A 21,120-nucleotide genomic window follows, 5' to 3' on the forward strand; every position below is an offset into this window, starting at 1 on the left:
TCTACTATAATTACTCAGTTGCATAAAAAAGTACCCACCTATCTATAGATAATAATGAAATTTAAAAAACATAATAAAACAAAATTAGTATAAAAATGCAGAAAAGACAAATTGTAAAAATTCCAGAGAGGCAAAGCACTCCTCTATATAATGCCCTTTGTTGTCTGGTAAAAAAAAATGGACATAAAAAAGTCCTTTGTTGGCCTGTATACATTGTACATACTTTGTACATGCTGTAATGCAATATTTGGACTTTTTATGGAGATTTATTTCATTATGCCTGGGCTCTATCTGGAGGGGGGCACTCAAATTATTTTTTGATGGGGGTGTGCCTCACGAAATGGGGGTCTAAGGAACTGACCACAAGGGTCTACGGAGCGGGATTACGGTACAGTTGTTACGTGTACGCTAGCGGTGCATGGAGCTGCTAGCGGAGGGAGTTGTGAAGCCGTGTGTGCAGTTCTCGCATACAGTGCTCGTGCTGGACAATTTTGGCAGGGCAAGGGAACTGAGACGTTTCTTAACGGGGGTCTTGCGAGCGGGGCGGCTCCTGAATGGAATTTTTGTCATTTGGAGTATCTAGAGAATTGAAAATGAGGTCTGAGAAAGGGGGTCATCGAAGCGGCACTTCTCCGTACCACCAATATATGTGAGTGGGGGGGGGAGGGGCTCTATTTAGCTTTGAGGCACTGTACATGTGTGAGAAAGGTTAAGAGCCTGTCTGAAGTTAAAAGCTTGGTATTAAAGGGTCAATAATTGTGAATTATACTTGCCCTGGACATAACATTTAAATTTCAAGCCAGCATTTTATTGATTGTAAACAGCTGATCTGCATTATTTGAATGTAACCAATAACCATGTCCCCTCACACTCTCAATGATTAAAAGATGAAGAAGTGTGTACAAAATAGAGATATCCATTGTACAGGTAAATCCTTTGTATGGCCTCTGCCTGGGGATGTATGCCTATTGTTCTCTAAATCAATATGATTGATTTTGAGTCTTTGAGATGTTAGCCCCCAAAGAATTGGGGACATGACTTTCTTGTCGACCTTGTTATAAAAAACTTGGTAGTACATGTACATGTATGCAGTGTATGTAAATTTGGACAATACCCTGAATGCGTTCATCTTGTGGCTTCTTGTATAGAAAAACTACATATGCATGCCTACTAAGATACAGGTGTATTTTCACAGGTGAATTTTAACTTTAATTTGTTTTTTTTTTATAGAAGTTGGCTCCATATACATAAAGCAGAAATGCCAACCGTCCCTTTTTTTAGAGTATTTGTTCCTCTTATTTGCTATGAATATGCCAATACTTCTTGTTTTGTATGATTTGTTACTTTTTATTCAATTTCCGATCATGGAGTATGTATCATACACAGCGCGCGACATTTGCGCTGGTCTGACAGTCCCAGACCGGTAAAAATCACTGTCGGGCCAGTAACTTGTTGCATGAAAAGAACAAGTAAATTCTTGCCTCCGAGCACATGATTAAAATGGTGAATTATCAAGTTTTCAAGTAGAGTCATTTCACCTGGGTTTTTTTTACCGATATCACTACAACAGGCTGGCGATGGTTACGTTGAGACAAAATTTTAAAAATACCTTTTTTTTTCCTTCTAAGAATACTGTTTGTTGGTTGTAGAAGGTTGGCATGTCATTGGTATTAAATTCATTTTTGTTTTTTATTTTCATTGTAAGTGGAAGGAAAAATTTAGTTATTATTTCTGCACTGTTAATGGCAAGATCTTAATCTCTAATTATGACTTTGTTTTAGAGAAAATGTTTGCCTATAGTGCAGTCATGAGGTTTTGACATAATCTTGTGACAGGTCTGCATGTATCATTTGGTATTTTGTTTCTTTATAATGGCTCATACAGGGTTTGTGTTTGCCCACAAATATAGTGATGGTAGACCAGCATTTATTAAAAAAAAAAAAAATACTAGCCAGCAGTATGCTGAATTTATTTTGCCCAGTGAATTTTACTGCTCTTTAATTTGCTGACCTGTTTAAATATATTTGTATATATACAAATGTACTAGTAGCAGTAGAAAGGTGAAAGTCAACTGAAAGTCAACAGATGACCTATGTGTAATCAGGCCTAGTACAGGATAGGGGCCTTCTCAGGAATTGGGGGCTGATGTACTAGGGCCTACACCATACAGTAGACAACATGTATTCTCTTGAGTCTTGAACTTTCATTAAGTTTGAAACTGCAAAAAACATATGTGGAAAGTTCCTTTTATCTTCTGCCCTTATGACTATGATGGCGTATGTCACATACATACATACATGTACATGTATGATATTGATGGTCTGGTTTTTTAGTTGTAATCTGTAAAACTATGGGAAATTAGAAATTGATGAATTACACCTGTAGGCTCAATCAGTCTCTAAACTGGGTTGTTACATAAGTAATAATGCATACATGTACTCGTAGGATCAATAATTTGAGTATAAAAAAATTGGTTTAAGATGCTTTTACAAGGGACCAAAAAGTAATTTGTGAAAATATAAACACCCCCAATAAAGAAGCACCTGAAGTGCTATTTCTTAAATGTGTGCTTGTTGTGTATTAGGTTTTATGTGAATTTATTATTTCCATGTACATGTAATACAGATGTGAATAGCCTTTCTTATTAAAATATTTTTCTTTGTTATCAATTTTATTTTCATCATTTCATGACACATTCTGAAAACAAAATAAAAAAAACATGATTCAAATTAAAACTGTAAAAAATCTTTTTAAAAATCAGATTAACCTATTTTTGAAGTAAAAATGGAAAGTATCTCCAACCCTGAAGATTAATAAATGTATATAAATATGCAAGATGCTTTCTTCTATGAACAATTGTACAGTCAATGAATTTACAGCTACAGTATACCGGTAAACTGAACAGTGCACTTATTTTGTGTACAATTGCCAAGTTATGCCTACATGTAGGGCATTCCCCCTTTACATTTTAGATGACGCTATCCTCCTCTCATATAATTATGACCATGGACATTCCAGAGGCAAAGATAGCCGACAAGAGTATGACGTGAATAGACAGTTCTTTTATTCTGCTTGCCAGATATCACGTCATGACATACTAACTGGCATGTCATTTCATCACTTGTTTTGTTTACATAATAGACATTGAATAGGAAAAATTTGGAGTTATGATTTCATTTTCATAAATATGAAATCATCCAAGACTGTCAATTCTTTTGGTTATATTTGGAAATATTGCTTATAGTTTGCAGATTGCATAATAGTGTTATGATCATGTGCATTTTCATTTCCAATCTCAAATAGCATTATGAAATTTAAATTTTACTTGGCAGTTTATTGTAGTGCAATTTTTGTCTCGCCTGCATTGCAGAGCGAGACTATAGGCGCCGCTTTTCCGATGGCGGCGGCGGCAACATTGAAATCTTAACCAAGGTTAAAGTTTTGAAATGTCATCATAACTTAGAAAGATTATGGAACTAGTTCATGAAACTTGAACATAAGGGTGATAGTGTATCACTGAGGATCCTGCCTGAGTTTCAGGTCACATGACCAAGGTCAAAGGCAAAATGACCAGGTCATTTAGGGTCAATGAACTTAGACCATGTTGGGGGAATCAATATCGAAATCTTAACCAAGGTTAAGTTTTTGAAATGTCATCATAAGTATATGGACCTAGTTCATGAAACGTGGACATAAGGGTGATAGTGTATCACTGAGGATTCTGCCTGAGTTTCAGGTCACATGACCAAGGTCAAAGGTCACTTAGGGTCAACGAACTTTGACCATGTTGGGGGTATTGGTGGTATTATCATAACTTTAAAGTTTATAGATCTAGTTCATGAAACTTGGGACATAAGATTAACCAAGTATCCCTGAATATCTTGTGCTTGTTTCTGGTCACATGACCAAAATCAAAGGTCATTTAGGGTCAATGAACTTTGGTCATGTTTGGGGTATTTGTTGAATTTGCATCATAACTTTAATAGAAAGTGTATGGATCTACACATGTAGTTCATGAAACATAGACATAAGGGTAATCAAGTATGAATGATTGTTTTGCACATGTCTTAGGTCACATGATTATGGTCAAAGGTCATGTTGGGTCAATGGACATAGTATTCTTTTGTGAATAATTATTTAATAGCTGTTTTCAGAGTCAGCACTGCTGCTATATGGAATCGCGTAATTCAGGCGAGACTGCCAGAGGCGTTCCACTTGTTTCTGATTTGTCTGTGCCAGGGTTGCTAATTTAGAGATCCCATGGAGCTGTTCAGATACAGTTTGAAGTTTATTTTGGAATGTCTATGCTTGTACATACATGTACATGTATATTGATTACTGGCATCACCACTTTCAATCGACAATGGGTACAGGTAATTTTATTATCAAAGTTCAGCATATACCGGTATTTTAAGAAAGACAGCTGTACTCCTTTGTGAAGTACATTGTAAATTCGATAAAGATTTTTTTTTATTCACAGAATTGTTCAGATATTCTGAGCTACAATGTATGGTACGCAATATGTTTTCTCAATCTTTTGACAACATTTCCTGTAGGTCATTAAAGGGGAATGAAACCTTTGGAATAAGTATGCTTGTGTCGAAACAGAAAAATAAAAGAATAAGAACAAAGAAAGTTTGAGAAAAATCAGACAAATAATGAGACAGTTATGAGCATTTGAATATTGCAATCACTAATGCTATGGAGATCCTCCCATTGGCAATGCGACAAGGATGTGTGATGTCACATGTGAACAACTTTCCCTTTGATAGACTATAAAATACCCTCAAAATGTCTCTCTGCTTTTTCTTGTCGTGATACAAACTCTTTATCCATGATGTATTCTTTAAAAATCTGTAATACATGCCCTCCTATAGAAAAAACACTTGATCTACTGATAGATGTGATATAAAACTAGGCAATTTAAGTGAAATACGGTATACACTAAAGTAATGGGGAGAGTTTTTTTTTTTTTTCTTTGTTGCATTTCCAATTTGAGGATCTCCATAGCATTAGTGATCGCAATATTCAAATGCTCACAACTTTCTTATTATTTGTCCGATTTTTCTCAAACTTTTGTTGATCTGTTTCTTTGATTTTCTGTTTTCACACAAGCTATCTTGTTCCAAAGGTTTCATTCTCCTTTAACATTGTAAATATATTTATGACCTTTAAACATTCTGGAAAGTCAAATCCATTGAATTGAATAAATCCTTTTTCTTCCAAGTTCAATTTTATTTTATTTTATTTGCTATGCTTGGGCAATACACAAAGCAACCAAGCACTAGAACATGGGAAGGGAAAAGAGCAGATTATTCATGTATCGATTGCTATCATCTAGCCGGTTATCATGAAGGATGTCTTCACACGTAGAAACCCTACCGGTACATGTGACGCATGAAAATATCTCTTGAGAGATTGAGAGAAAGAGAGAGAGATAGAGAGAGGGATGTACACAGTAATGTGGAAGAATCAGAGAAAGACAAAAATACATCAGATTAAGAACAAGGAATTGTTATAAATAGTAATAGTTGCCATGGAGCTGTCAATAAAATAGTTGGAAGGGTCCTACAATGTATTCCTACATGTATATTTCAAGAGACCGACAGAAATAGATGAACAGTGAGTAACATTTTATTAGGGTGTGAAAGGAAACCATAATGAGAAAGAGAATGCAGAGAGCCGATGCCTAATGGTAATAAAATGTACATGTACTGTACTATGGAAGAGATGCGTTGGAAAGAAAGCGGATGTTCAAAAATAGAACATTGGATGTGGGCAAGTACAAGAGAAATAATAATAAGCAACCATGGTGTCATCTACATTTTAATACGTTCTACTTTGTAAGCCGATGTAAATTTGAAGCTCCTTGAATGAAGTGAGATGGAGGCTTACATGTATGTAAAATGTGATGTAGGCTATTACATGTATTGTACAAATTTAGTGTGATTAAGTATGATTTCCTTGTCTAGTTATTTCTGTATTGGGCCCTATATTATTTTCATGTCCATAGACATACTGAATTAACAAGCAATTAGGGCCTTATTCTTAGTCTTAAAATAGTGAATAAATTAATTTTCATATGTTGTACATGTAGATAAAGGACTACTGGTATACAATTGTTTGTGTAAAACACACAAGTGGGATTTAGGCCTATACATGTATGCAATGCACTGCAGATCGGGGGGGGGGGGGGGGGGGGGCAAATTGAAATTAGTAAAGCTACACATATAGACAGTAGCGCACTGTGACCCGGAGGAGACAAAGCATTGGAGGGGCACTGAATTGTTTGTGAACAATGCTGCGCCCCCCCCCCCCAATGCTTTGTCTCCTCCGGGTCACGGTCCGCCACTGCATATAGATGTTTAAGAATTTTTTTATTTTTTTTCAGTTTCCTCCCATGACCAATTCAGAATTCATTTTATTTATTTGAGTTTTAATTACATTCCAATGGTATTTATCATCAATGTCATTATCCTGAAGTGAGTGATCATGATGCAAATACATGTATGCCCACTCACTTAACTCCAAACAGTATGTACATGTACTAGTATTATGATTCAGAAAGTTTGTTCACCTTGGTTTGCTTGTCAAGTTGGTGTAGTGTAGTCTTCACGTTTCAGTCTTTTTTATGACCCCTATTCTGAGTTTCTCTTATGTACAAAAATGATGAATTGAAATGTAAAAGAAATTCTTGAATTCTCTAAAATTAATTGATACTTTATTAGGATTTAGAAATGGTTTTGTAAACTGGGTAAAAATTCCTTTGAACTGAAATACTGAACCTGATGAGGAATATTGCAATACATCTACATGTAGGTCTGGAAGGCAAAGTCAGTTGTGTATTCCATTCATTGCTCTGTGTTTGTGTGTGCGCTTTGTTATGCTAACTTACTCTTGAAGGATGCAGTGTACATGTATGGCTCATGAATATGGATGAGTGATGAGGTCATTCTGGCCTGATATGTGTAGTATTTATATGGTACACGTGTCTTGCAATCTGGATCATCCCATGCCGGTTGGAACTCTGTACACTATTAGACTGCAAAAGACTGCATGCTGCAACTGTTGAATTCCAAGTTTTTCTTACTTCTGAAAGGATATTATAATATTAGATTGATTGCTTTGGCATATAATTTTGAATCAGGTTTGTTGAAATTATTTTTGTTTCAACTTTTATGAGAACTGACTTTTTTTATAGTATATTTGCCTAAGATTCGACATGTTAAACTTTTCTGCAATATTTTTTGTTCTAAAATTTCTTGTCACAAAATTGAAATTTGCACCAATGTTTGTTAAATGTATTTGTCTAATTTTAATTTGTTCATTTTCAAATTCCATCTCAATAAATTGTGAGCGAATGACCGCTGCAACTTCCACAAGTTCCAGGTTGCACATCATATGGAGTGTGGCGCAATTCAGCGGCTCTTGCCCGCATTGACTTTTGAACGTGCAATGCGCATTGTCGAACAAAGGGCAGGGGATGTCGAATCCCGGCCCTGAAACATGGCAACATATTTCAAGATTTATTTTTTTCTGTTTTCCTTCATTTTCTTTGTCTTTGTTGTTGTGTTCAATAACTACGCCTCCATCAGATCAATGCAGATAACATTTTCATTGTATCTACATGTACCAGTCCATGCATTTATTTCTAGCTCTTGTTGATGTACTTTACTTTAATCCAACGATGCTTGTAGGACTGCATGTTCATCGGTTCAAGGGAATGAATTGTTTTTAATAAAACTCACTTTGTATGAGGAGCAGGTGATGCTACCGAATCACTCAACTTGTTGGTATCCATGAAAAATGATTTTGTGTCATGTCATGAGTTTTTAAATTCACCAAAACCTTTTGCAATTCCACTGATTTGCAACAAAATGGAGTTATGGACAAAAATAAGGAGCTAAATGGTGAATTACATACCATTGCTGAATAATTACACAGTTCAAATCATCAGACATGTCAGATGTTTTGTTTTATTTGTTGAATTTTAAAATAATGTTTGCAAATAACATGCATCAAATACATGGATTGAAGATAGTGTAGTGCCTGAAGTGCTCACCATTTGTGTCCTCAGTGTGCTACAGAAGTAATGGTACATACTGATTTTGTTTGGGTTCTTATTATTCTTTCTATTTAATATGTTACCTGAATATAACCCTATGTATTTATCATATCTCCTTCACAGATTGTGTGATACTACCTGATTGACAGTTCTACATCTACATCTAATACAAATCCTCAAGAACTTCTGAATTCATAGAGAAGCACAAGATTATTATGATGGCGGAAACAGCAGAAGTGGATGTACCAGAAGTCAAAGTGGGAGAAAAGTCACCCGACTCACCATATGATCCAGAGGATACTATAAATACCACGATCACATCGATAGACACAACGTTACCGAGTGATTCGGTAGCATCACCTCCTCCTCATACAAAGTAAGTTTTATAATCCATGTCATGAACCAGGGGTTTTTGTTGAGGATTTATTCATTCATTATGATTTTATTTTTTATTCTTTTCCCTTTATTTCATTTTTTTGGTGTGTATTAATCTGAAACATTCATTTTTTCTATTTCATTTTGGCCATTATTTCCATAATTCCAGTAACTCATTGTATTGATCAATTTCTCATTAAAGTTGAATTAAGAAGACGATTCCAAATATTGAGATATTTACATTAATAGCAACCTTACAACCCCCCAAACACTAAGAGGTGATTCGACCCCCCATTTTCTTTTTTCAAAATAGTGAATTTGAACGATTTATCCCTACCCATTTTCCCCGAGTTCGCTCCTGCAATGCCTACCGAGACGGGTGTTCTTTGACTGTGACGTCACCGGGGGGTATTCGGCCCCGGTGTAGTAAACAAGGCAGTGCCGTTTTGTGTACTATGCACGTACGCCTTCATATTTACTTTTGTGTCAAAACTTCATTTTATCGCTATTGATTTTATGTGAACGATACTGAAAGGAAGTAATAATTATTCAAAGACATATAGTCAATAATATATCCCTACATTGTTAAAACTGTTCTTCTTTGTAGCGATTTGTAGCGATTAGACGATTTTAATGCCTTGTTTTCGTTCGGGACTGTGTCCGTGGCAAAACAAGTCATAATGGAATAAACTGCAGTTGAAGTTGTATCTGCGAGCCGGAGAACTTGCAAAGAGGAAATGATTAAAAGTATATTTATGGCCGTACTATTATTCCTAATATGTAAATTCCCTCAGAATGATACCATAGACCCTAAAGGAATAATTTCAAGGCGAATAATATGAAATTTGATCGAGATCTTCTCACCAGTCGATAACGTAGCAGACGTGTTATTATGACATATTTATCCACGTGTGACGCGGCTCTTGCAAAAAACACGGTTGCGGAATTGCTTTGTGCCGACCGGCCGCCCGCTCAGCTAGCTGTCGAGCTACTGAACTATACCGCATACCTTTCTTGCTGTCTTCAACTCACTTGCGAATTGCGTTTGTATGTGTGACGATGACCTCTAGCGTAATTAAATATAGAAAACAACTCGGAAGGCCGAGAAGAATAGTAGGTTTGATTCAAGATTGTTCTGTGGAATGAGTGGAAATGATCCAGAGGATATAAAAATGGAGTCAAAGACAAAAGGAAAGAAGAAAAAGACGCCAGGGGATCGCTGCATGGTCATGAACTGCGGGTCGACATACCGGTACCAGACCACTACTGTACAGTACACTCAATGCCTGGGTGTTGTGTGTATTGTATAGGCGTGCAGCGCGCGCAGAGCTGAGCTAGCCGCCGGAATTACTTTCCAGCTACTCACTTGATGGAACATCGTGATAAAATAAATGAGAAATAGTGAAAATATCATTCAATAACTCCCTGTTTGCAATCTTACATCATGATTTAAGAGTTCATGATAGTTATTCATACTGTTTTTTATACAGGGAAAGTAAAGATTTGTACATACGATTCCTATTTGTTTGATTTGAGTTGCTTTGAAAAAAAAAGTAAAATCATCTTTCTCTCTCTGCATAGCACTTCTGTATTATATCCGGACACCTCTTATACTAAATTCCCCCCGGTGACGTCACACTCAGAGTGATTTTTCTGTACACTCGTCTCTCGGGCTCTGACAGGTGGCTAATTTCATAGACTTTCAAAGCAAAATTTTGTGAAGGCAGAGGATTTTTGTGACATGCTATCTGTTTGAACAACTGATATATACTATATATTGTGTGTGGAACCCATATTTATGGAAACTCACCCCCTTCTTAATTCAACTTTAATTATGGGGGTGGATGGTCATGCATTTGATGCATTACAGTATGAGGTTTCCCCGGATCCAGCTTTGAGTAGCAGAATTACTGGCTTTGCAGATGAACATTAATAGAAAAAAGAAGATTGTATAATACTAATAATTGTTCTCTGCTTTGCCTCTGTAGTGGTAGTGTAGACTGACACTGTAGTTTATACACGTTAGCCCACATGTCCAACATTGCATTTTTTTTTTTTGGGGGGGGGTTAGGCTCGTAAAAACATTGACGTTTTACTTCGCCATATATTATGTGTTGGATGTTAGAGTATAGGCCTATAGGCTATACATGTAGTATGACTTTAATGATGAATCAGGAAACACTTGAAATCTTGAGACCAGAATTGCAATGGGAAAACCCCATTTCCTATTACTATTAAGCTTCCAGGAACATGCTCTTCACACTACAACGAAAGCAGGATCTCAAATTCTCAAGTTACTGCAATTTGAATGATTGGAAAGTGAAAGATACATTGTACACATGTACTACATATTCCAGAATAGGATCTGACCTGTGTGATGATATCATGCATTCATACTTTTCTATATTTTTATGCATGGGGAAACAAATTGAATAAGGTTTAAATACTGACTTGGTCCATACGCATGCAATGTAGGCCTCCACAAATTCATTGAAAATGCAATGAGAGATAGCAATTGAAGTCTTGGTTTGTCATAATTTGTAAATGTTATGGTAATTGCCAAGCTTCCTCATGAATGATTAATGATGAGGTTATTCTTGGAATGTGTATTTCTACCACCCATTTGTGTGGGTGTATTAGGATCACCTAAAGATGTGTGGGTGTTTTTGCTGTAAATACTTACATATATCTTTAGTTTCAAAAATTCATTTCTGAATGAAAGCACTTTCTCATTATGTTACATCCCCCTAAAACATCAGTGTTGATGTTTAGTTGCCACCATGCCAGATGATACAAGGTTGCTATTGATAGACAATGTATGCCTCAACCTGTGGGTCTAATCGTACATTTCCTGCAGGGAACTGTAATTTACGTCTGAATATTTGGAGGGGGGGGGGGGGTTTCATTTGAAAATTTATTCCTGACAGTAAATTTACAAAGTATTATTAAAAATAAGTACATGTATTGCGAATAAATTGCTCCGCTATTGCTCCGCTCAAAATTATTGAATGACCAACTTCAACCCTGGGCTTAACTCTATACCCTACCCTAAAGCTAGTCTGAAGGCACAGACTCCTATTAATAATTAATAATAATGATAATAATAATTATACTTGCTTTATAGTGCCTTAACATTTACTTTATCAGAATTTTGTAAGCGCTCTACAATAATGCCACATTATTATCCTGGCTTTAGCAGAGCAGCTGTTCGCGTGTCAAGGAATAAATTCCTACCAGGTACCCACTCACCTCACCTGGTTGAGTGCAGCACAATGTGGGTAAAATTTCTTGCTGAAGGAAAACACGCCATGGCAAGGACTCAAAACCACGCCCCCCAGATTGAAAGACGAGTAATAACCACTAGACCATGACGCGCCCATAATTTGACATTTCAAGTTCAACCAATAACAGGTCTAGAGTCAAGACTAGATTCCAAAGACCTTGGAAGAGGAAGAGCCATCCACAATACATAGTGAATCTAGTCTTACTAATTCAGACTCTGAATGATGCACTATACAAAATGGGAAAACCAAGGGTCTGTGCCTGCAGACTACCCTAAACCTAACATAAATAAAACCCTATTGCAACCCTAATCTTATTAAACATACATCTTAGACGAAATTAAGCCAACTTTCATGAAATAATCCTATGATTTCTATTTTTTGTTCTTTCCATTTCTCTTTGCTCAAAAGTGGTATCTCAAATGGAAAAACCAATGGATCTGCTGTAGCTGGAAATGATGTGCATAATCTGAAACAATACAAGCCTGGTAAGCATGAATCCACATACATAAATGCATGATTCAAAACGGTTGGATATACCTTGTTTCTGATGTTGATTTTTATGCCTGTCTTATCCTCATGGGAACAGCATGGAGGTTTGTATAAAATTTATGTTAAAGATAGATTGACAATGTGTTTTGAATGTCTACATGGAAGTCTACTTGTACATATTGAGTTTTGACTCTGTTCTATCATTGTCTTTGTTTTTCCATGTATGTGAACGGGGGGGGGGGGGGGGTTCACATTAGAATATTCGGTTTTGTTTAGCACATATCACATCATGTATTACTCCTCCATGTGCTTCCAAATAGACTTTGTTGCTTATACTGCAAAATGTTGAGAGGGGGGGGGAGGTGATTGCTCAAGGATAATGAAATATTTCGTGGGTCAGAATTGCGAGGGATGAATTCTCAAGACAAATATATTTTGCAAAGTTAACAAAAACTAACAATCTTATCTATACACAACAAAAAAAGTAAGTCCCCCCTTGAACAAACATCAATAATTTCCGAACCAATGCGAGTTTTTGATATATTTTTACACGAGTGTGTAGGTAATTTTATAAGCTACCCTCTGAGTAAATGTTATGGACGTATTTTACGTCATGCTTCAGTGAGCACCGTCAGAAGGCAAAAATGTCACTTTCCAAAAGTCACAAGCCAAAAATCATGACTTTGATTCCATTTTATTGGAACTGATTCCACATTCTCATGAAAAATAGTCAAAAGGCTTGTAAAAGCTACTTTCTAAAAGACGATACAATTTTTTGGGCTAAATTTCACGGTTGAATAAACACAAGTCCAAATTTGCTATAATTGGATTTTTTACACATTTTCATCAATAAAAATGAAAGAATATGATGACAGTTATTTTTATGAAGAGTATCTTCAACAATATTCATCGTTTCACGGTTCGATGAACATTTATTGAAAAAAAAAATACGATTTTCAAATATCATAGGCAAGTATTGTTTTATTTTGGTAACTGAAACTGATCTTTTATCAACTTTTTCGTTATGTTCATGACCAATTAACATGCTTCAATGATTCAAAGGCGTTTAATTAAACATTCACGCTTGAATGAACATGTGGAATGTGATTAGCTCTTTTTTTACGTTATTGGAAAAAATGCAATTTGTAACTATGGATATCTGTCACAAACCTCCGTGCATGGTTCATTTGATTTGATTTTTATGAAAATCCCGATGTTTAATGCGTCAGTGAGCACACAATATTCGAAAATTATGCAAATGAGAAGAAAGTTCAAGGCCTTGGCCCCACTCTGTGCCGCATCGAATTGTTATTTGGTTTGCGTGCCTTTTGGATAGTGTTACCCTGAAGCCATGTGCGAAGTTTCATGAAATAACTGTTGGCACAAGTAACAAAAACCGTCCATGAAACAAACCCCTTATTTCATATTTGTTAAATTTTGACTTCCTCTCTCATAGACTTGTGTACATTATGGGTGCATATGTTTAAGAATTAGTAACCCCTTATTCAATATGGTGGAACTTTTTTTCAAGGCTGTCTACAGCAATGTCATTTGGCAGTAATGTTTATCAACCTATGGGCAGAATTCTGTGCAAAAATGAAATCGATTTGTTTATTTACGGATGAGTGAGCACGCATCAAAGTGAGAAAATGGGTATTTTCAATGTCACAGACTCATTTTAAAGGGTAATAAGGTGAATATTGGGGGCAAATTCGGTTTCAAATGTGACTATAATTGCTGTTGTTTTTATCATCCATCATTTCTATCACCACACACTTACCGAACTTAACATTTTCATGGTTGAGCGAGCACATTCGAAAACTTAGGAATGAATACTCTTTATACTGCATAAATGCATTATTTTCCTAACAATTTCTCATGATCAGTTTAATTTATGGACAAATCAGTGGTGGATCCAGAATTTAAAAATGGGGGAGGGGCCTATAATCGGGGGAGCCACCAACATTTTCAAATTTTAATATGACCTAACAAGTTGTAGAGGATACTACCAAAAAACCCTATGATGATACGTCACAATACAGGGGCCGCGGAACGGTTTTCAAAGTGTGATGAAGGGGCTGAGCCAAAAGTGGGGGGGGGGGGCTGACCATGCAACAAATCACAATCTATGGTCATTTTTACATTTTTGTACATGATTTTGGAAAAAAGTGGGCCCCCCCGCAACCCCGCTTCCGCGGCCCCTGCGATATTGTGCTCACTCAACCATGAACATACGATATCAAAATTGTGTGTGGAGTGGCTAAATGATGGATAGCAAAACAGTATAACACCATAAAATTCACCTAAAAACAACTTTTGCCCTACTTTGTATTTGCACAATCTGAAAAACGACTCTTGTGACTTTCAAAAATGGTCATTTTTAATTCAATCTTTAATTACTCATGCATGACTCAACCGATCAATCTCATTTTTCCCCAGGAGTTGCGAAGGAGGGGGTTCACAATAGAATATTCAGTTTTGTTTAGCACATATCACATCATGTATTACTCCTCCATGTGCTTCCAAATAGACTTTGGGTGTGTTGATGCTTCCATTGCGAGGACAGTATCAGCGTTTTCAAACGTCGATTCAAAACGCCGATCGTAAAGGTGGTTCTGGGAGTGCTGTTTATGCTTAACTTTTTAGAGACGAAATCACGATCTCCAGCTGGCTTCGCATCGTAATTTTCGTTGAGCAGGAAAGCGAGGTCAAATTGGGCACACCCTTTTTCGAAAGTTTTTTTTCCGAGTGTTGTTATGGGGAAGGGACGTCGACTGTTATATAAACATCGAACAATTTCCGATATTTCAGTCATTGCATGGAGCCTCTTGATATAGCCATATGATTTCCACCATGGTGAGGATAATAGTATTAAAGAAAAAATAAAGAATATTAAGTATACAAAATAACAAAATTTGTTTATGCTACTGGGCATCTGGTGATGTCACCTCATTAAAACTCATGTTCCAGGTTTTTTTTTTTGGTGTAAATCTCTCAACGTTCATCGTGATGACAAACTTGGAAGAGTAATACTAGTAATAGTACTACACATGCAAAACAAGGGAGATGAGAGGTAATTCCATGGAGGTATTGGGTATTACATGCGACCATGGAGCAATGCGACTATACTTGCCCGCGGATTTTCATCGGATTTTCATCTCACCGGAAGCATGTACCAAATGACGTAATTTAAACACGTTTACGATCGTGGTTCTGTTTATACTTCCCCAGAAAGCCTGATTCTGGTCAAACGACGTTTACAAACGCACCTTTTTGTGAGTTTACGATTGGCGTTTTGAAACAGCGTTTAAATGAAAGTAAGCATGGATGCAACCGTGTTTTGGACTAATCACGTTTGGAAACGCTGATTCTGGCATGAAAAGTGGAAGCATAAACACGGCCTTAGTTGCTTATACTGCAAAATATTGAGAGGGGGGGGGGGGAGGTGATTGCTCAAGGATAATGAAATATTTTGTGGGTCAGAATTGCGAGGGATGAATTCTCAAGACAAATTTATTTTGCAAAGTTAACAAAATCTAACAATCTTATCTACTTTATGTTGCTCTGTGGAAAGGCCATGCTGAAGGGGCTTTGTTTGTATAACAATTGAACATGGATGCAAATCTTAGAAAGCCATTCATCTCATTTTTTTCATTTTAAAGGACACAATACATGTACATACACTGGGCTGGTATAATGAACTACTAGTATGAACAGTGTGTAGTTTATACTGCCAATGAAACAATTAGGTTTCCCACTATGTACCCATTTCGATTTCATCAGTCTAAAAGGTGGATCAAAAAAATTAATGTTGGGTTTTCTCTGTGTAAATAGCTATTTCATGACACTGAAGCTATTTTTTAACAATAGCACTTCAATGTCACCTTGTATGCTGTGTGCTTTGCATAGAAGAGCACACTTTGTTGTCTTATTACCATAGTACGTAGTATAGACGAGCTCGATGCTTTTGACCTGACCTTCAAAAATTGGGTCATTGTAGCACATGTAGATATACTGATTAGGGTAAATTATATCTCAGTTGAACAAATTAGTAATGGTTTAAAAGAAAGTGAACAAACCCTTGACTTTGGACAGCTCTTAAATTTTGTTAAAGATATTTGATTGCCAAGTTAGTCAACAATATTAAAAGTTTAAAGCAAACTTTTAGAGTTCATGCTGTTTGATCAGTAGAGTTGATGTTTGAGTTCAGACCAATAAAGTGATTTTCTTCTCAGGATTGTATACATGTACATGTACAAAGTGTGTATTTCAAATACATTTCTTTGTGAGTAGCCTTCTTAAGTTTCAAGCTCTGGTACCATGACTTTGCTGCTTTTATTTAAAGGACAAGTCCACCCCAACAAAAATTGATTTGAATAAAAAGAGAAAAATCCCACAAGTATAACGCTGAAAATTTCATCAAAATCGGATGTAAAATACGAAAGTTATGACATTTTAAAGTTTCGCTTAATTTCACAAAACATTTATATGCACATACATCCTGGTCATTATGCAAATGAGGAGACTGATGACGTCATCCACTCACTATTTGTTTTGTATTTTATTATATGAAATATTCTAATTTTCTCCTCATTGTCAAGTGAAACAGTGATTAATTCCTCCCTGAACATGTGGAATTATGATTGTTTAATAATATATATGGTTCAGTCAAGTCGGTCCTTATGGTCAAATTTGTAAAAAATGAAATATTGTATAATTCAAACAATAAAAAACAAAAGAAATAGTGAGTGATGGACATCATCGCCTGACTCATTTGCATGTCACTGAGTTGTGCATATCACTGTTTTGTGAAAAAATAAGTGAAACTTTAAAATGCCATAACTTTCTTATTTTACATCCGATTTTGATGAAATTTTCAGCATTATGCTAGTTTGATTTTTCTCTATTTATTCAAATCAACATTTTGCAGCGGTGGACTTTAAAAAAAATACCTTTTTTGCAATTGCACCACAGAGCATTGAAAAAAAATTACATGGGGGCTGAATTGCTCAAAAGAGCCCTGGAAACCAACAAAAAAGGAGCCCTGGGAATCCCCATCCATCTTGATGTTAAAGCATATCCAATGTTGCAAATTTAGACAGTAAGTTGTGAAAAGTGGCCCTGAAACAAAATAGTTTTTTGCCTCATTGAAAAGAATAGAAGACAAGGGGCCCCGTTGCATAAAACTTATGCCATAAAAAACTCTGGCAAATTTTTTGCCAGAGTTTTTTAATGTGTAATTTTCAATGGTATAATTTATTTTGCCAGAGTTTTTGTTTATTTGCCAAATTTTTTTTTGGCAAAAGTTTTATGCAATGGGCCCAAAGGGGTGTTTCATGAGAATTTGTTTACCCACAGCTGTCAGTGCAAGAGATTGATGACTGGTCAAGAAGTACTAGATGTGGCTGTGGCTAGTTGCAACTGTCAGAGAATATTGTTGATGCTGACAACTTCCATGAAATGGTCCCTTGGTTCGCCCCCCCCCCCCTAAAAAAAAATCACCCCCTTGTAAGGGCCTTGTTCTTGAGAAGGTCCTCATTTTTATCATCTTTTTACCCCCTCCCCTGAAAAGGGGACATTTTAGGGAGATATCCTCTAATAAAAGTTTGATTAGAATTTTGACATTACAAACGAGAATTCTTCGCCTAAAAATGAACCAAGGCAACCACCATGCTGTTTCCCATCTGAGAAAGATCTGTATGAAGTTATTTTACATACATGTACCGGTACAGTATATATTGTGAAAGTTAATGATTTTTCGCAAACAATGATGAATCGTGCACTGCCAATACTAGCTAGCATGCTACAATCAATGTGATGTGAATTTTCTTCAGCTTACTTGTGGCCTACATTGTAGTAGAATAGAATTACCAGGAATGTAGCCTATAGTATCCTACTTTTTGAGATGTTCAATATAATGCTATGCGCAGTAAAATGTAATTTTGTAGTAGCTTTGCAAAATAAATTCATGCTCATGAATGTAATGTTATTTTCAGAAAATGAAATGACCTTGGAGTTTATTTTGAGGTATTTTGAGGTATTTTGGGTAGTTTTAAAGGCCTCTTCTTAAAAGCTCATTGAAAAGTGATTTCCCAGCCTTTATTAAAGATCATTTAAATTTGTCACCATAGCAAGTTAGCATCTTTAAAAAAAATTGAATGAAAATTCCAACCAATTTCAGGGCTTTGCATATGGGCTTGATCCCTGAATGTGTGTTGACCAATTAAGTACAAATGTAGGTCAATGTGAAAAAGGAACTTGGTGAGGTCATCTCCTTGCGGTCAGGGAGATTACTTACCACACCACAGCCATGGTCCACTACAGTCCTTTCATGGTAAATAGGCAGTGACGTCCATTTGGGTCAAGGCCAATGAGGTTGTGTCCGTTTCCTTCTGACAATTCATTATTTATTATAAAGTACTGTAAAGATCGCCCCTCCATGTACAATGTACACCCATTCATAATGAATAAACTTGGACAGAACAGTCAGTACACTTCTCTACTTTTGAAAAAAAAGGAAAAAAGTCAAAAGTAAATTAAAAATAATGGGCTGGTTGTTTTGTGATATTTTATTTTACAGAGCTTTCACTGGAATAAACTACACATTTAGAGCCTACACGTACAGTACAGTATGTAAAATGTGGGCCTGTAGTTAATTATTACACTATAAAATTGGGATGGAGATTCTAGATAATGAATTTGTATAAAGTGACTTTAATACACAGATTTGTATTCAAAATTCATCTTGCAACAAAAGAGCTGATAAAGAAAGGAAAAGAATTTTGGATGTACCCTTTCAATGCCTCTGAGAAAGTTTGTTTACCTTGTTTTATATTAAAAAGTAACTGCTTCCTTTCATTTTATTTGAAGCTCTAATTTGTTTTTTTATGTGTACAGTATACTGAAGGTGACTTCAAACAGGTCAATGAATTTGACTTGAGGCATTCTCTTTTTATTTTTGTTTTTTTTGGGGGGTAGGGGGGCTAAAATAAAAGTTGAGTTTAAGACCATTCCAGTTGTTTTCAAGGAATACTGCAAATATGTACAGATTTTGGATTTTGTGCTATTCATGAATTCAAAATTCCAGATAAATGAATGCAAATTGTAATTTTGTACTTTTTCAACAATAATTTGCTCTAAACATGTATTACAGCCCTTTTTCTTTAGATTTTTTTCTGAGCATTTCTATTTGATGTAGAATATTCTCATGGTGTAGATTCCTACGTCTTTAATTTAACTTTAATTTAACTAGGTTGGTGCCTCAAGGTTTAAAAATAACCACCATTCAACTTCCGATAAAGTTGAATCAACCTGGGAATGTGATGAGTGTTGCACATGAGGCACAGGTGTTTAGATCATGAACATCAGTGAAATATATTAGTACATCTTATCACCTGTATGTAGTAGGAAACAGGCATTTCCTTGATTAATTATGATTTCTGCATTTGTATTTCACGTGCAGTTTTTATATTCATATGTACAGTTGTGGGGAAAAAATATGTAATGGGGGCTCTTTTTTGTTTAACCTTATAAAGCTATTCATTTGGACTCTTGCAAAGTTAAATTGGGCCTTATAAAAATTTTCACATTCTTTGTATTGTACTTTACCCATGATGTTGTATACATGTAGTAGTGGTTGTATTAAGAATATCTAAAGAATCACCCCCCAAAAAAATAATGAATAAATAAATGAATAGATAGATAGATAGATAGATAGATAGATAGATAGATAGATAAATATAAAAGAAATAAATAATAAAAAACAGCAAACAAACAATGACAACTTTCAAGTTTCAGAGGTTGATGATTGATCTATTTGATTATGTATGAATGATGAAATATTTTTCTGCTCTTTGTAGAACGAGTAGATACACTTTATTCATTTCTCAATTTCTGATACTAATTTTACATTCTGTCTTGTGTGGAATTTTTGATGGCTTTTCCACGTGTGTCATTTCTATTTCACAGACTTAGTAAACTTTTATCAGCTGATCATATTTGGCTAGTATTGATTTCATTTCATGTTGTTATGGAATTGGCAGCTGATCCACTCTTCTTTTCGTTGATGTACTGCAGGCATAGTGCATGAATAGAAGAGATATGCCTGCACCCTGTATCGGCATATATATTGTGTTTTAATATGTCATTGTATGTACCCTTAATAATGATCTCGATCCTGCAATACAATTTGTGACCAATTACAATTTTCAGACAATTGTTTGAATTTGGATAGGCCCTATTTTGCATTATGGAGGCCTGTACACACATACATGTAGGCCCTACATTAGTCAAGTTTTATATATTGTAGCAGAGTGATTCAATCAAGTCCTCTTGAAGGTCACAATGTAAATATCGGTTTGAAAGATGGTCCACAAAATTTGGGGTATCTTGATAGATAATTTACAGTGACACTAGGCTGGGCAAAGACATTTTTGGGGATGCCCAGAACCTGCAAGGTATTAAAGGGATGGTCCAGGCTGGAGATATTTATATCTCAATAATAGACTAAAATTCATGGAGCAAAATGCTAAAAATTCAATCAAAATCAGATAACAAATATACAAAGTTTTTGAATTTTAAAGATTGGCATTATTCCGGTGAAACAGTTCTAGGCATGTCTTTGTGAATATTCATTAGGTGTGCTGATGATGTCATATCCCCACTTGTTCTTTTGTATTTTATTATATGAAATTAGGTTTATTTAAAATTTTTTTTACTATGAACTAACAATTGGATTGACAACTGATTATTATTTATTGCCACAACTTATTTCATCATAATGGAGGCACGTCATTTACAGATGTATGATTTCATGTAATAACAAAAAAGGAAAGTGGGGATGTGACATCATCAGCCCACCCAATGAATATTCTTGACGATGTGCATATAACTGTTTTCACAAAATAT

The 21,120-nt window shown here is 35.6% G+C and overlaps 1 long non-coding RNA gene across 3 annotated transcripts; it reads left to right on the forward strand.

Moving 5' to 3' along the window:
• Positions 1–626: 626 nt before the first annotated feature.
• On the forward strand, positions 627–19,947 carry LOC135154222 (uncharacterized). Of its 3 annotated transcripts, none has more exons than XR_010293591.1 (3): positions 627–649; positions 8,189–8,441; positions 12,133–19,947. It is a non-coding gene; the product is annotated as an uncharacterized LOC135154222 (long non-coding RNA). The 3 variants fall into 3 exon arrangements; XR_010293590.1 differs by lacking the exon at positions 627–649 and adding an exon at positions 1,113–1,195; XR_010293589.1 differs by lacking the exon at positions 627–649 and adding an exon at positions 7,015–7,147.
• The last annotated feature ends 1,173 nt before the right edge of the window (positions 19,948–21,120 follow it).

This window comes from Lytechinus pictus, chromosome 5 (genome assembly GCF_037042905.1).
Source record: "Lytechinus pictus isolate F3 Inbred chromosome 5, Lp3.0, whole genome shotgun sequence".
In the NCBI taxonomy this organism is placed as follows: domain Eukaryota; kingdom Metazoa; phylum Echinodermata; class Echinoidea; order Temnopleuroida; family Toxopneustidae; genus Lytechinus; species Lytechinus pictus.